This window comes from Aquila chrysaetos, chromosome Z, assembly GCF_900496995.4.
Source record: "Aquila chrysaetos chrysaetos chromosome Z, bAquChr1.4, whole genome shotgun sequence".
Taxonomy (NCBI): domain Eukaryota; kingdom Metazoa; phylum Chordata; class Aves; order Accipitriformes; family Accipitridae; genus Aquila; species Aquila chrysaetos.
In genome coordinates this window covers 70,417,989-70,431,618 of record NC_044030.1, presented here as the reverse complement: position 1 = coordinate 70,431,618, position 13,630 = coordinate 70,417,989, and positions in this window count along the sequence as shown.

Here is a 13,630-nt window from a genome sequence, read left to right as displayed (position 1 = left end):
GATTGCACTGCCTCAGAGATGCAGTCTAAATGGTGGCACTGAACACACAACTCCAGAAGGATTGTCCCAGTTTTTGCTGTCAGACTTTCTGTTCCCCAGTTCACACCAGCAACTTTCTTGCAGCTAAAGGCATCTCTGCTGCAGAGGAGGGGAGTAAGCTATCACAACTGGCAGAAGCAAACAGTACAACGTGCACAGCTGAACAAATGTAACCTGAATTGCCGTAAATACTCGGAGGTAATTACTGCTACTGCAGATGCTGGCTGTTTAGGCTTGAAAGCAGATTCCCATACTTTTTGACTTCTATTTGGAAAATAGGTGAATTAATTATGAAGAAGTTCCATCTCTAAGACGATTTTTCCCCTTTCTAGTTGTGATATCAATACATGAGGAAATGGTAAGTGCCATAATGGAGACATGCCTGTTACAGGCTTAGTGTCCTTTTATTAAAGAGAAATATGAATAAAACAACAATGCAAATCATGAGCAGCAAGAATGGAAAATAAAAAGTGGTTGCTCTTTTCTTTCCCTGGGCCACTGCTGGGAGAAAACATGCATGATCTTAGGTATACACCATAATTAGATGGCTGGATAGCTGATGGGAAATTGTTTTTTGATAATAGTGGGACTGTGGTGATTGGTGACAGATGGCTGTATAGCCAATAAATCTTGTGGACAGGGAACACGGGCAGTCTTTGTGGTGCCCTGTAAATGAACTACTGGATGCGAATTCCATGCCTATGGGAGCCTTCACACACAAGACTCCACAGAGCTATAAGGGACCATGTGTGTCTGTAGCATGTTCAGGTCTCCTGGAAGAGTAAGACTGGATAGAAAACCTAAACTTTATGAACTGAGTGATGTAAGTCACTCAGTTGAACTTTATGAACTGAGTGATGTAAGTCACTTGCCCAGGGCTGTTGTGACAGAAGTGTTAGGAACATGAAGTGTAAAGAGTTCTTAAGCACAATAACATACAAGCTAGCTCAGAGGAATTCAAAGTTTAATCCTGGCAGTAATTATCAATGTACTTGTAACCAAACTATTGCTGAACTAGTGGTCGCAACTGTGGAATAATCAGGGAAAGATGAATATGATAATTCCCTCTAAGTGATATCAGGAAAAGATACGAAGATTTTGTCAATTTAGAAGGAAAGTAAGTGGAAAAATACATAGAAGTTGTAACTTCTATGAAAGGTATCCTCAACAGTAAAGTAAGATAAGTATACATAAATTTTCAATAAATGAAGGCACTTTCAGTATTTATTTCCTATAGCCTTTTCTATATATTTATTCTTTTTTTAAGAATAATTTTTTTAAATGACTGCATTCTGCGAAGTGACTTTCAGTCCAGTAAAAATTACTGCTAAAGACTACTTGCATAGAAGTTAGATAGACACAAATACTTACGGATGGAATTGCCAGACGACCATTCATCTTTGTGCTTATGCATACATGGAGATAGGAAAAGGTGTTTGTTTGACACACAGAACAGTGTGTCAGTGGAGATTGTTGTGCAAGTATAAATGTCTGTGTTCATCTGTGTGAGTGATGGAAGAATTGGACTCAAATGTTAACCATTAAAAAAAAACACTGCATGGGCAATCTTTCTACAGTATTTAATTTATTTTAGCAAAACTCAGAGGACATTGTAATACAATTTTTTTTGTGTGTGGGTGTGGGGGTTTTTTGTAGGGAAGGGTGAGGGCAAATCTTCAACAATGAACAATCTCCATTTGAAAACAAGATGATGCAACAGAGAGAAGAGGGGAAAATAAGAAAGAATGCATATTTGCCTTCAAACCTTACCTGAAAAATTGTGGATCTTACTTAGGAACTAAAAAGAACTTTATCAGATCTATCGGGTAATGTTAAGCATCAGGGGAAGCGTGATATTATAAAAAGGATAAAAAATTGAAAAATATCTTCAGAGAAATAGGGAAAGCAGTCTTTGCAAGATGTGATCTCTCAAAGTGGTTGCAACAAGATACTACCTGACATAGAAGGAGCATAAATTGAAGGCAAAGGATATCCTCAAAGACTTACAAAGATTGTGAGAAAATACATGCCCTGTGCACCAATCACAGATAAACATAGGAAACAGGTATCTGACACTTTATTAATAGAGAGTTCTCCTATCTTGCTTGTTTGTAATGGCATTAAAAAGCTCAACAGCCTTCTCTGACAGTAATGCTCTACAGATAGTAGATGATGTTGATCTTAGATGATAGAACATTATCTCAGTTCCTTTTTTAAGAAAGACATGGAATTTCAGAGTATAATATTTCAAGCTGCAAAGTCAAATCTGCTAAGTAGAAGACTGTAGTACAACCTGAAACTAGGTAGTGGTAGCAATAAAAAAGAGGCCTGGAAAGCTCTGTATCTAAAACTTGCTTTTTCTGAAATGCTTGAATAACTGTTTTTAAACGCTAGGTGGCAAGTTGCAAAGGATATGAATGATTTCGCTGATGAGCTACTATGTCCTAAACTTGGGTTTGTTTTTTTGGCTCACCTTTTTTCTTGTCTTTAAGTATCTGTAACGTTCTGTAAGTTAGTGTCTTGGTAGATTTTCTTCCTGGATTCTGTATTTTCAGCAACCTGGACAGATTTGTAATCTATATCTTCATTCATGTTGGCTATTCACTAACCCTTCTTTTAGTTCTCTACTGCTATTTAGTACTGTTGTATTTGAGCACTTTTTATTTAACATGAATAAGAAAGTCGCCAAAGTGCTACCCATGTTTGTCTTTCTCCATCTAAAAGTTGTTAGACATTTGTGATGGATCCCTTGTATGCATTGAAACACCAAAGTTAAAATCATGTTGTAATTTATATTTTATGTTCAGAGTTTCATTCTTCTAAGTATTATAAGCTTAATAGAATTATTTTTAAGTCCATGTATCACTGATATGTTTATCTGTGTTTGCATGAGAGAGAGGCTTCCTAGAGGATCATGCAATTTGCAAGAACTATGGCTTCTGAAAATCACAGTAAGCACTCCATAATTCTTTAAAATACACTATGCCATCATTTATAAACAAAATCTAGGATTTTGTCTAGGCTTTGTATGTTGTGTGTTGTGAGAGATGTGTTTAGTGTAGACATGAGTTTGTTCATATGTATACATTTCAAAAATTGCCTATGATCAAAGTACACATGAGCTAATATCTTAAACCCATATATATTTATACTAAGAATTCATCAGTGAGGATCTGTTTGGGAATGATGGACTCAGGTACTCTATAATCCTTTGTCGTTTGAAAACCGTGGCAAACATCCCACTAACAAAAACACAGGAGGATGGGAGACCTTACTTTAGGCACTCCCTAATTTTAAAATTCATGATTGGCAATGCCGGCTGTTTTGTAGAAGTATGTATTTTTTTTTTTTTTCAGTCAAACACTTTTCTGTTCTTTGTCTCACAGTTACGTTCATCTGTAACTCTGAAATCTCTCCAGCTAAGAGAGGGAGGTAACTCCTATGTAGAGTTAGAATCATAGACTTGTAGAATCATGGAAAAGCCCTTCAAGATCATTGAGTCCAACCGTTAAGTTGGCCAAGTCCCACTAAACCGTGTCCCAAAGTGCCACATCTACACATCTTTTAAATACCTCTAGGGATGGTGACTCAACCGCTTCCCTGGGCAGCCTGGCCTAATGCTTGACAACCCTTTCGGTGAAGAAATTTTTCACAATATCCAATCTAAACGTCGCCTGGCTCAACTTCAGGATGTTTCCTCCTGTCCTATCACTTGTTACCTGAGAGAAGAGACCAGCACCCACCTCACTACAACCTCCTTCCAGGTAGTTGTAGAGAGCGATAAGGTCTCCCCTCAGCCTCCTTTTCTCCAGACTAAACAGCCCCAGTTCCCTCAGCCGCTCCTCGTAAGACTTGTGCTCCAGGCCCTTCACCAGCTTTGTTGCCCTTCTCTGGACACGCTCCAGTACCTCCATGTCTTTCCTGTAGTGAGGGGCCCAAAACTGAACACAGGACTCGAGGTGCGGCCTCACCAGTGCCGAGTACAGGGGAACAATCACCTCCCTGCTCCTGCCGGCCACACTATTTCTGATACAAACCAGGACGCTATTGGCCTTCTTGGGCACACTGGCTTGTCTTCAGCCAGCTGTTGACCAACACCCCCAGGTCCTTTTCCACCAGGCAGCTTTCCAGCCACTCTTCCCCAAGCCTGTAGCGCTGCATGGGGTTGTTGTGACCCAAGTGCAGAACCTGGCACTTGGCCTTGTTGAACCTCATACAGTTGGCCTTGGCCCATCGATCCAGCCTGTCCAGATCCCTCTGTAGACCCTTCCTAGCCTCGAGCAGATCAACCCTCCCTTCCAACTTGGTGTCATCTGTGGAGTTGGTGCTAGACAGGAAGGAGAAGTATTTTGCTAATGGATTTAATAAATATTTGCTGGCAACAAGAGAACAGTGTGTTCAGTGGGTTCCACTCCTGACTCTGGATTCAAACTGGAAAAATTTGAATATGGATTTGAAAGAAAGACCAGGGCTTATTTCGTGCCCAAAAGACACTTCAGCAAATGTGACATTTTTCTTAAAATCTTGGATATTTTGGAAATTCTAAAAAAAAAGTTACCACAACTGGATGTAAGAGAAATATACTTTGTTTTGTCTAACCCTTTTTAAAAAAATATCTGAGCTGTTTTGTCCATCTGCTAAAATTCAGCCTAAGGCAGATTCCTGGCACAGGAAAAATATAAAATTTAAAATCTGTGGGTTTGTGCAGCTGGCACAATTTCTGCCCCCCTTTTTTCAGTGATTCAAATGGATTTCACTGTTTGATGATCTTATTAAAAGAAGGAGGTGTTAGTCCCATCTACAATGTGATTATGTTGTCACTATTGTTGTCTGATAAAATGCCAGCAGCATGTTCTCTGGTGAGAAAAAAAGTAAGAAAGAACATGGTAATACTGCTGAATTGGACCTTCACTTTTATTTGTTCAGCCACCTGCCGTTTCAGATCTATATAAGGAATATGCCTGCCCTGCAGCCAACAGAAAAGTACAGAGATAGTCAAGCTATCTGCACAGTTGAGTTTGTTTATGTGAAGCAATCTAGTAGCAGCAGCATGGAGCCCTATGTGAGTCAAGGTTTTCAGGTGAGAAATAAGAGTTGATTAGCTTATGTGCTAACACTTTTAGACCTATCCCGTTGCCTCTGCTATCTCTTTTGGTTTGTGCATCCCTGTACTGAACTGCAGGCATACTTTAAAAGGAGGTGGTATTATACTTGAGAGGAAATTAAGTAAATTATAACTTGCTCAATTTTGCAAATGTATTTAGTTAAAAATATTTTATATTTCTTGTATTGTCTTCAAGTATTCAAGTACTACAAGCTTTACTGTATTTGTGTTTCATATACCATAAATAGAGCTGCTCAAGCAGAAAATGTAATACATTTTTACAGTTATGGTGCATTTTTTTTCATGTTTCTCTGTTTCTGAGTCACTGAACAGTTTACCCTTATACTAATCAACTCTATAGAGATACTTTGTCATTAACAGAGAGACAGATTGTCTTTTCCTCAGCAGTGCTGCCCACTCCAAGCAGATGACTAAAGAACCATGGAGAGCATATGCTCAGCTATTCCAGTGAATGCTACACAAGCACTTTTTCTACTGCTGTGAAATGTGGCTGTTGCCATCTCTCCATTTTTCTCAGTACACTCAAAGGCTCATTCAGTTGCTAATGCTGTTTGAGTCATGGAATATCTTTGCCTACCACATGGAAACAGGAGGAGGAAAAACATGGAACATATACTTTTAGAAGGAGACTGTAAGAGAAAATACAAATAGCATTGGTAGAAATCTAGCAATACCCATAGGACTGTGGAAAAAATCTTTCACAGGGAAAAAACATTCATTAAAATTCTCTTCTGACTTTTAGAGTTCAAATGTTAAATACACAGCTTGAATTTTAATCTACAGAAGCAATCTAACAGGTCAGCACTTCTACTGTTAATCATCCTAAAGGATTTTACATAATGCTGTCTTTAAAATAGTGGGTCTTTAAAAATGTAGGTCTTTTCATTTTGCATAAAGAGGCTTGGATACTTGCACGTACAGTGAGTCATCTATGCTGCTTTTATTTTGAAATATGATGCTGGTTTGAGACTACATATGTAGAAATTCTGAGTGAACAGCTAGTATCTCAGAAAACAGTAGAAATTCATTATTTTAACTTGTAAATATGGATAAATGGACTATTGATAATCCTTAAGGCTGAATGTTATTAATACAGAAGTCATGCAGGCTATGTTGTGTAAGCACTGAGTGTTGACATTGCACTGTATTACCTGTGGGATCCAATGATCACTGTAAACAAGGCGAAGACTTTGGTTGACTGTAAAAGTTAGAGCAGGTCTGGCTGTCATCTAATGAAGGACAATAACCTGGCAACACTTTTAACCATCTTTAAGAATTCTGTTATGATAGCAATTCATATATTTCTACTCTTTAAGTGAGATCCCACTAGTTTCAGTTCTGTAGGATAGACCATGTCTAAATCCTACATATGTGCTAATCTTTCCTAAGCAAATCTGTATGGCTCCCCAACCCCAAGTATCCAACAGAACAAACACATCACAATGTAAATTGCCTTTGTGGGGTGTGATGGGCAGCAAATCAACTGTTTGACCACTGACCTGTTTGGTAGTGCTTTTTACACTGTAAATGTTCTTCAGCTTTTTTCATACGATGCCTTGATCCATGGTCATTGAGATAAAAAGTGATCTTTTTTCATGAAACTCTGAAAGAGAATGCAGTCATGCAGGTCACCTCACTTTCAGTCATAAATCAAACAAAGTGTTGTGCAACAAAAATAAAAAAAATCTCATACTGCACAAGATTATTTATCTTGCTTATACAAGATAATCAATTCAAACCTCAGAGGGAGGTCACTGTCTGTGGTCATACTTTTAAAGATATTATATTGGCGTCTATCAGGAACATGTAACACTGCAGAGCTTGCAGGATTATTTCTGTAACTTTTAGAAATAAGCAATGAAGCACATTTTATCCATGTTATTTTAAAACAAATTTTTACAGCCTAATAAATGATTAAAGCATAATCTATCTGCACTGCTAAGCTGTTTCCTGAAATTTTTAGGTGACTATCATGTACTTAATTTTGCCTACCTCTAGTAATTTACTCTGTGATTCAGCAAAATGATTAAGCTCATGTAGTCTTGTTGATTTCACAGAGAGCATGCACATGCTCAGGTTTTGATACACACCTCAATAACTTTGGGAACTGAGATCCAAATATTAATCTTATAGTATTGCATCCATCCACATATATCTTGGGTTTGGGTTAGGCTTCTCAGTACAGACACTTTGGCATATTTTTCTGCACAGAATTAATCTTAGAAAGATTATACCAAAAGGCAGTTTAACAATTTCCATTCAACAAAGGAAAGAAAACCAAACCAAAATATTTTTCAGGTACTCTTTTTCTAAATTAGAGACACATAAGGACATGGTGAAATCTGAGCTGGATATCCAATGCCAGTCAGTCCTTTCTGATTGTTCAGAGGATTCATCTAGTCATTCCTGTTCCTCAGACTCTTTTTCCTGAAGACTGAGACATAGGATGATGAGCAGAAGAATATCCCACTCTCCATAGAGCTACTTTCCAGCACAAGAGAGCTATGGTTTTCTGAATTTAATCTCAGTGTTATTTCAGATCAATATATAGTCCTTTGCCTTTTCATCATAGTGACCATCTTTGTATACCCTGATGCCCATTATATGGACATCTCCTTGGTCTTCTGCTTTCATTTTCTTTCCAAACTTTCCTTCTAAGTGTGCTGAATTGCAATTTCTATATAAAATAAAATTCCAGCCACTTTTTAACAGGACCGATAGAAATATGTGGAAAAGATTGCACATTCCCTTTGGTGATCTGGGTTACCTATATAGGTTACATATCCCATCTCATGTAACCTTACCAAAGGCAGCCAATAAGCTGCCAAAGCTGTTGATAACAATCAATTCTTTAACTCAGTGTTGAGATTTTAAATTTCCACTTTTCTCAACTAACTCGGCACACCACACTGGCTAATCTGAAGGTTGCATATGATTATGTACTGTAAAGTGTGACTTAAGGATTATGCTAAATACATCAACCACAGATCCAGAGGCTTCTTCTTCACTGTCTGTAGTATAAAACCTGCAATGTTTTGTCTTAAATGTAAATATATGTAGCAGAAGTTATTGTACTGAAATCAATTGAATTAATGGCCTCATTTCAATAAAAGTGGCAGGAGAATCTAATTCTGACACACATTTTCATTGTGTCTCTGAGGCACATGTCTGTCTTAAATTTTACAAAGTACAGAGTCAAATTCAAATGGATAGTAAATTCTATATATAAACTATGAGGATGAAAATCTTTGAGCTAGTACTCTTGCATGCAGAATGAATTCGATCTAGGCAGAATAGCACTGCCAAAAATTATCTAGAGAAATATTGCAGTCTTTGAGTTTCAGTCTTCACTAATAACATTAAAAGCTGCTTTTCCCCCTTCCCCCAGAAAATAATTTAAATGTCACTGCATTTTTTGAGTTATGGATAATGATAACGTCTGCATGGTTCAGTTGCAGTAGCATCAATAGACCTTCCTTTTAGGGTTGCCACATGGAAGTTTCTTGCTGTAACAAGACTGTAATTTTCACCCCTACTTGAGTAAAGCTATGCCAAAGTATGAAGAAATGCCCCTAAAATCTTTCTTCTGTCCTGTTAGGTAAATGTCAAATCACAGCTCAGTGTGTGTCTTGTCCTCATATCAGTGATAGCAGAATATGTATGATTGTTACAGGAACAGTAAAAGGCTCATGGTACAGAGTTCACAGCCTTAAAACAGCTTTTTGTATGTTCCACAAACTTTCTCTTCAACATAATAAAACTGGATGTAGCTGAGGGCATTGGCTTAAGAATGAACTCTGAAAGGGACTGACCAGGGCTGTGTGGCTTGGTACTCTCATAGACTGAATAAATCATTCAGCTTTTCCTGGGCCTCTCTTGCAAAACATTTCCTTGAGGATAAATGGAACCTGATGTGCCAGTTGGCACCGAGATTCTGAAATGAATAAAACACTACCTGGTATTTTTTAACATCTTCTAGTCTGTTTTATCATCTCCTAGCAAATGTTTCAAATTAGCATGTCACATTCTATAGACAGCTGAGAGACAAATTTTCTCAAACATGGCGTATAAGGCTAAATAATGTAACATATTGTGTGAAAAATCAATAGATCAAAGTGAGTGGTTTTGGTGTCTCACAGGGCCAAACAAAAAATACATTATAAATGAAATTCAGCACAAGAACTCTGTGAGAAAAGTCCACCACATAACAGTAATAATTCATTTACTTGCTTTGTCCTCACTTGCCAGTATTTCCTATTTGAAGATTATACCAATAAGCAATAATGCTGATGGTTGTTTTCAAAGCCTTTTTGGCATAACTGCTTTCTAAATCTTAAGCAAATCATAAAACTCACAGAAAGTGAATGTCAGCACCTTTCTAAAATCTAAGTATAGAAAAAAATTATTTATAGACATACTATTTTTCAATAAAACGTGCACTCTTCTTATGGCAAGAGGTTTTCAATATTGATTGCATAATTACCACAAATATTTTTTGAAACATAACAAAATTGCAGTGTCATCTGCATTCCATCACAGATTCCTCTGCAGAAGGGTTGAATTCACCATCATAGCTGTTCACCAAAAAAAGTAAGACTTACTTTTTCCCAAATCAAATAGTCTCTTCCTCTGTCATTGCCCTAATTAAGATATTGTCCTCAGAACTACCTCACTGAAGGTGACTTCACCCTGTGATGAGATCTTCAATGATGAAGTGATTTCTGTGCACATCTTGCACTACTGTCAAGAAAGCTTTTTGGATTTCCTAGGTATGAAATTAATTGAGTTGTAAAAATCCACAGGCAAGCTAGTAATAAAACAGTTGATGATACAGAGATTAAATGAATTTAAAGAAAGGCTTGCACTTCCACCCTTTACTTTCGTTACTTCCCTTCAGTGGAAAATTAGCGAGATCTTCTTGGAAGTAAAATACTAGCAGGTCAGTGAATGAAATAAAGGGCTAATTCTGTGAATAATAATAGAACACAGATTTTTTTTCTCTCTCAGGAATGACAGCCCTAATCACTGACCTCCAGCTTCCTGCTTTCTGGCTTAATAAATCTTAAATTCCTTTTTTGGAAAATAGGTGCTGCTATCCTACTTTCCAGGCAGGTGCCAGAGCTTAAGGGGTTAAAAACCTCATCAAGCTAAGAAAATAATTTGACTCCGATCTCATTTTATTACAAAAAGTGGACATTGCCACATTTGCTAACCAGCCATGCTTAGAAAAAAGGTTGATTGATGAAAACTGATTGTTTTTCAAGAACGAATATAGTCTGTTGAAGCTTTTGATTTGAGAGTTGTAGAGGAACTTTTGAAATGTATTTGGCATTTCTGGATTTTTAGGATCTGGCATTATTAAACAGTGTTGTTATTGACATTTCCACACCCCTAAATAAAATAAGTAAGTAAGGAAGGAAATAAATAAATAAATAAATAGAATTTAGAAAGACTACTAAAATAAGTAAAGGGGTTTATTGTATTGTATAGCTGTGTATTTTGTCTGATATCATAGCAAGACTGATTGTCACCAAGAATACAGCACACTTTTGAGGTATTACTTAGAGTTCAACACTTCAAAATAGAACATCAAGGGAAAATAAGAGTTAAGGGAGAGCCAAATTTCAGAGGGAGAAGTATTTTCCAGAGCATTTCCCAGTGTTGGAGTCTATTAAAACAACAAGACTTTGAATTTTTAAGCTGATTAAGTTAAAATTATAAGACTGAAAAATAATCATCAAAGCTCTAAAGTAAAGCTCTTAGAAGATATTGTGTTTATTTGTTTCCCAGGTTTGCCTAGAATTGAAAATGGAAATTACAAAATTAAATCCATAAAATACTTTGGAACTATATTTTTGTGTTGCTCCTTTGTGAACTCAGGAAGCTCTGAAATTATTCTGTAATTCTAGTTCTATCTCATCACCAAACCATTTTAGATAAATTTAAATAAATTATGCATAAGCATCTAGCTGAACAAAGTAATATTGTTCTAAAAACATTTGTTTATGTTGAACAATAACTTTACACCTATTTGAGCAATAAAGAAGTATGAGATTTGTAAGTAGTAGTGTGTGAAATCAAATACAACTAGTCTGATTAAAATTCAGACTAGGTATTTGGCTTTTGGTGCGGTCTTTATTACTGAGTATCAGCATAAGCATAAGCAGATTTTAATTCAAGATCATTATTTTGTTGATAGTCAAAATTGCATACAATAAAAACAATATTGCATACACTAGAAACAATTGCATACAATAAAAACAAATTGCATACAATAATAATGAAATGACTTAAAACAACCGACAGTGTGAGTGGTAACTCAAAGTGCAATGTGAACCACACCAAAGTCTTGGTAGGAGGAGGACAACAGAACTTCAAAGTATTTTTTTGAAGCAAAAACAGTTTCTTGTAAGCTCAGTTTGAAATGAGAGAATATATATAAAATCAAGCAGGAAGAAATGCCCTTCTAAAATTTTGCTGTGAACTTTCATTTTACTCAGCTGTTGTCCAGCCTTGCTTTGTTTGGGAAGCAATATATATTGTGGACAAGTTAGGAATAGTAAAATATACCATGTGATTAGCTTTAGATTTATTTAATAAATACATTGAGTAGGGAAAATAATTACAGATTTTCTCAGGGGAAAGGAGAAATTATAAAGACAGGCTATGTTGCTGTTTTAAGTTGATAAGAATTAGCATGTTGAAAGACAATTACACATTCTTATTTGTAACTCTCCCTTACTCCTATACATTAATGTGTAATTCAAGTCTTGGGCATTACCAGCTCAGGATGTAACCCAAATTACAGTGAGGTTGTAGCATCCCTTGTTCATCTTGGCATCCTTACTGAACAGAGTAAATTAAGTCAGTGGAGCTGCTCAGATGACCTTATTCAAGGGATAACAAAATGCAGCTACATTTTTTAGTATGACACATTTTTTCTGTTCTTATCCATAATTCATTTGTGCAAGTGGGCTTTTTTACATTTTAATGAACAATATGAAAGAAAGAGCTATTCTCATGATATTTGCAGAACAACAAAGTGTTGAAATGTTTACAGTAGCCCTTTCTTGTGATATGTTTAGACTAATTTCTCTGATTAAGGTGTTTATTCACCCGGTAAACAGTAATTAATGTTACAGCAGTATTGGTTTTTTATTCTCTAAGCCAAAATACATAGAAAAATATTTTTTCAGGAGAGTGTTTGAATTGGTGATTTTTTTAAATTGTTTGTGTACATTTCACGAAGTAAAATGGCAAGATCTGTAGTGCCCAGAAATTCTCTGTTATCTGAAAAGTGATGTCCATACAAAACAAGAGCAAGAAAAGAGAACAGCTGCCATATTGTAGAGAAAACCGTATGTGGAATCCAAATCATTGCATCATTTTTCCAACAGATGTTGCAAACATATTTCAAAAAGCAACTTGTTTACTAACATTTTCAGCAATAGCTGTTCAAAGCTTTCTTGTAGAAATGTTGACCACCATATCTAAGTTTTTATATATAGAATATTTTAGGGTCTTTTTTAACTGTACTGCATCTAATGTACCATTTTCAACAAAACTAAGTAAATCTAAGGAGAACAGAAACATCCTTAGGCAGCATGGATCAACAGGGTTATATATTAGGTGATGTACCAAGCACAGTTCTAGAGAGCCCTAAATAATGAATGCATAGTACATCTGCTGCCTCCCAGTGGCCAGGGATGGGAATTGTCCCGCTTACGAGCACGGGCATGAAGTTACACTTTAAAAGCAAAGGCTAACAATGATTTGAACTTGATAATATTAAAAAAACCACTATTTTTATGTTTACTGTAATTGATTGGACTTGAATATATGAGGGTGAAAATTAATCTTTATGCCAAGATATATCAGTACAAATTAAATGTTTCTGTCTGTTAAAAAGACCAGAAAGGCACATAACTAAAGGCAACTTGTCTACTGGCCTTTGGTTAATGAAGGTTGCCTGCAAATTTAGCACTGATATTTTGCACTCTGGCTGAGGTCCTCGAATGCATTTCAGCGTCTACTGAAATCACTGGGATTTCAATGCCTGAATGAGTCTAGGATCATCAAAGCAGTTAGAAGTGTTGAAACTGATGGCTCTTGTAATTGCTGGAAGTTACTTGGACATCCGCCTCTCTTCTGGGTTTTTTATAAATTGTAGTGAGGTATTCAGAGTCATGAGTAGGACTGAGATGTTTGCCAAGGTGTGCTTGATGTTTACTTTGCCAAAGTGGGAACTGAGTATCCAGATGCAGAAAGCAAAATGTTGTGATTAATAAATAAATGGAAATGCCCGTGTTCAATATGAACTTATTTTCTGATCATACAGTTCCAAAGCAGACAGAATAACCTTTTCATTATGCTGTTGAAACGTAGGTGTTCAGTAATCTTGAAATGCAATTGGTAGATGCTCAAAAAGATTTCCCATCATCAAGTAAATTCCCAGTGATAGCATAT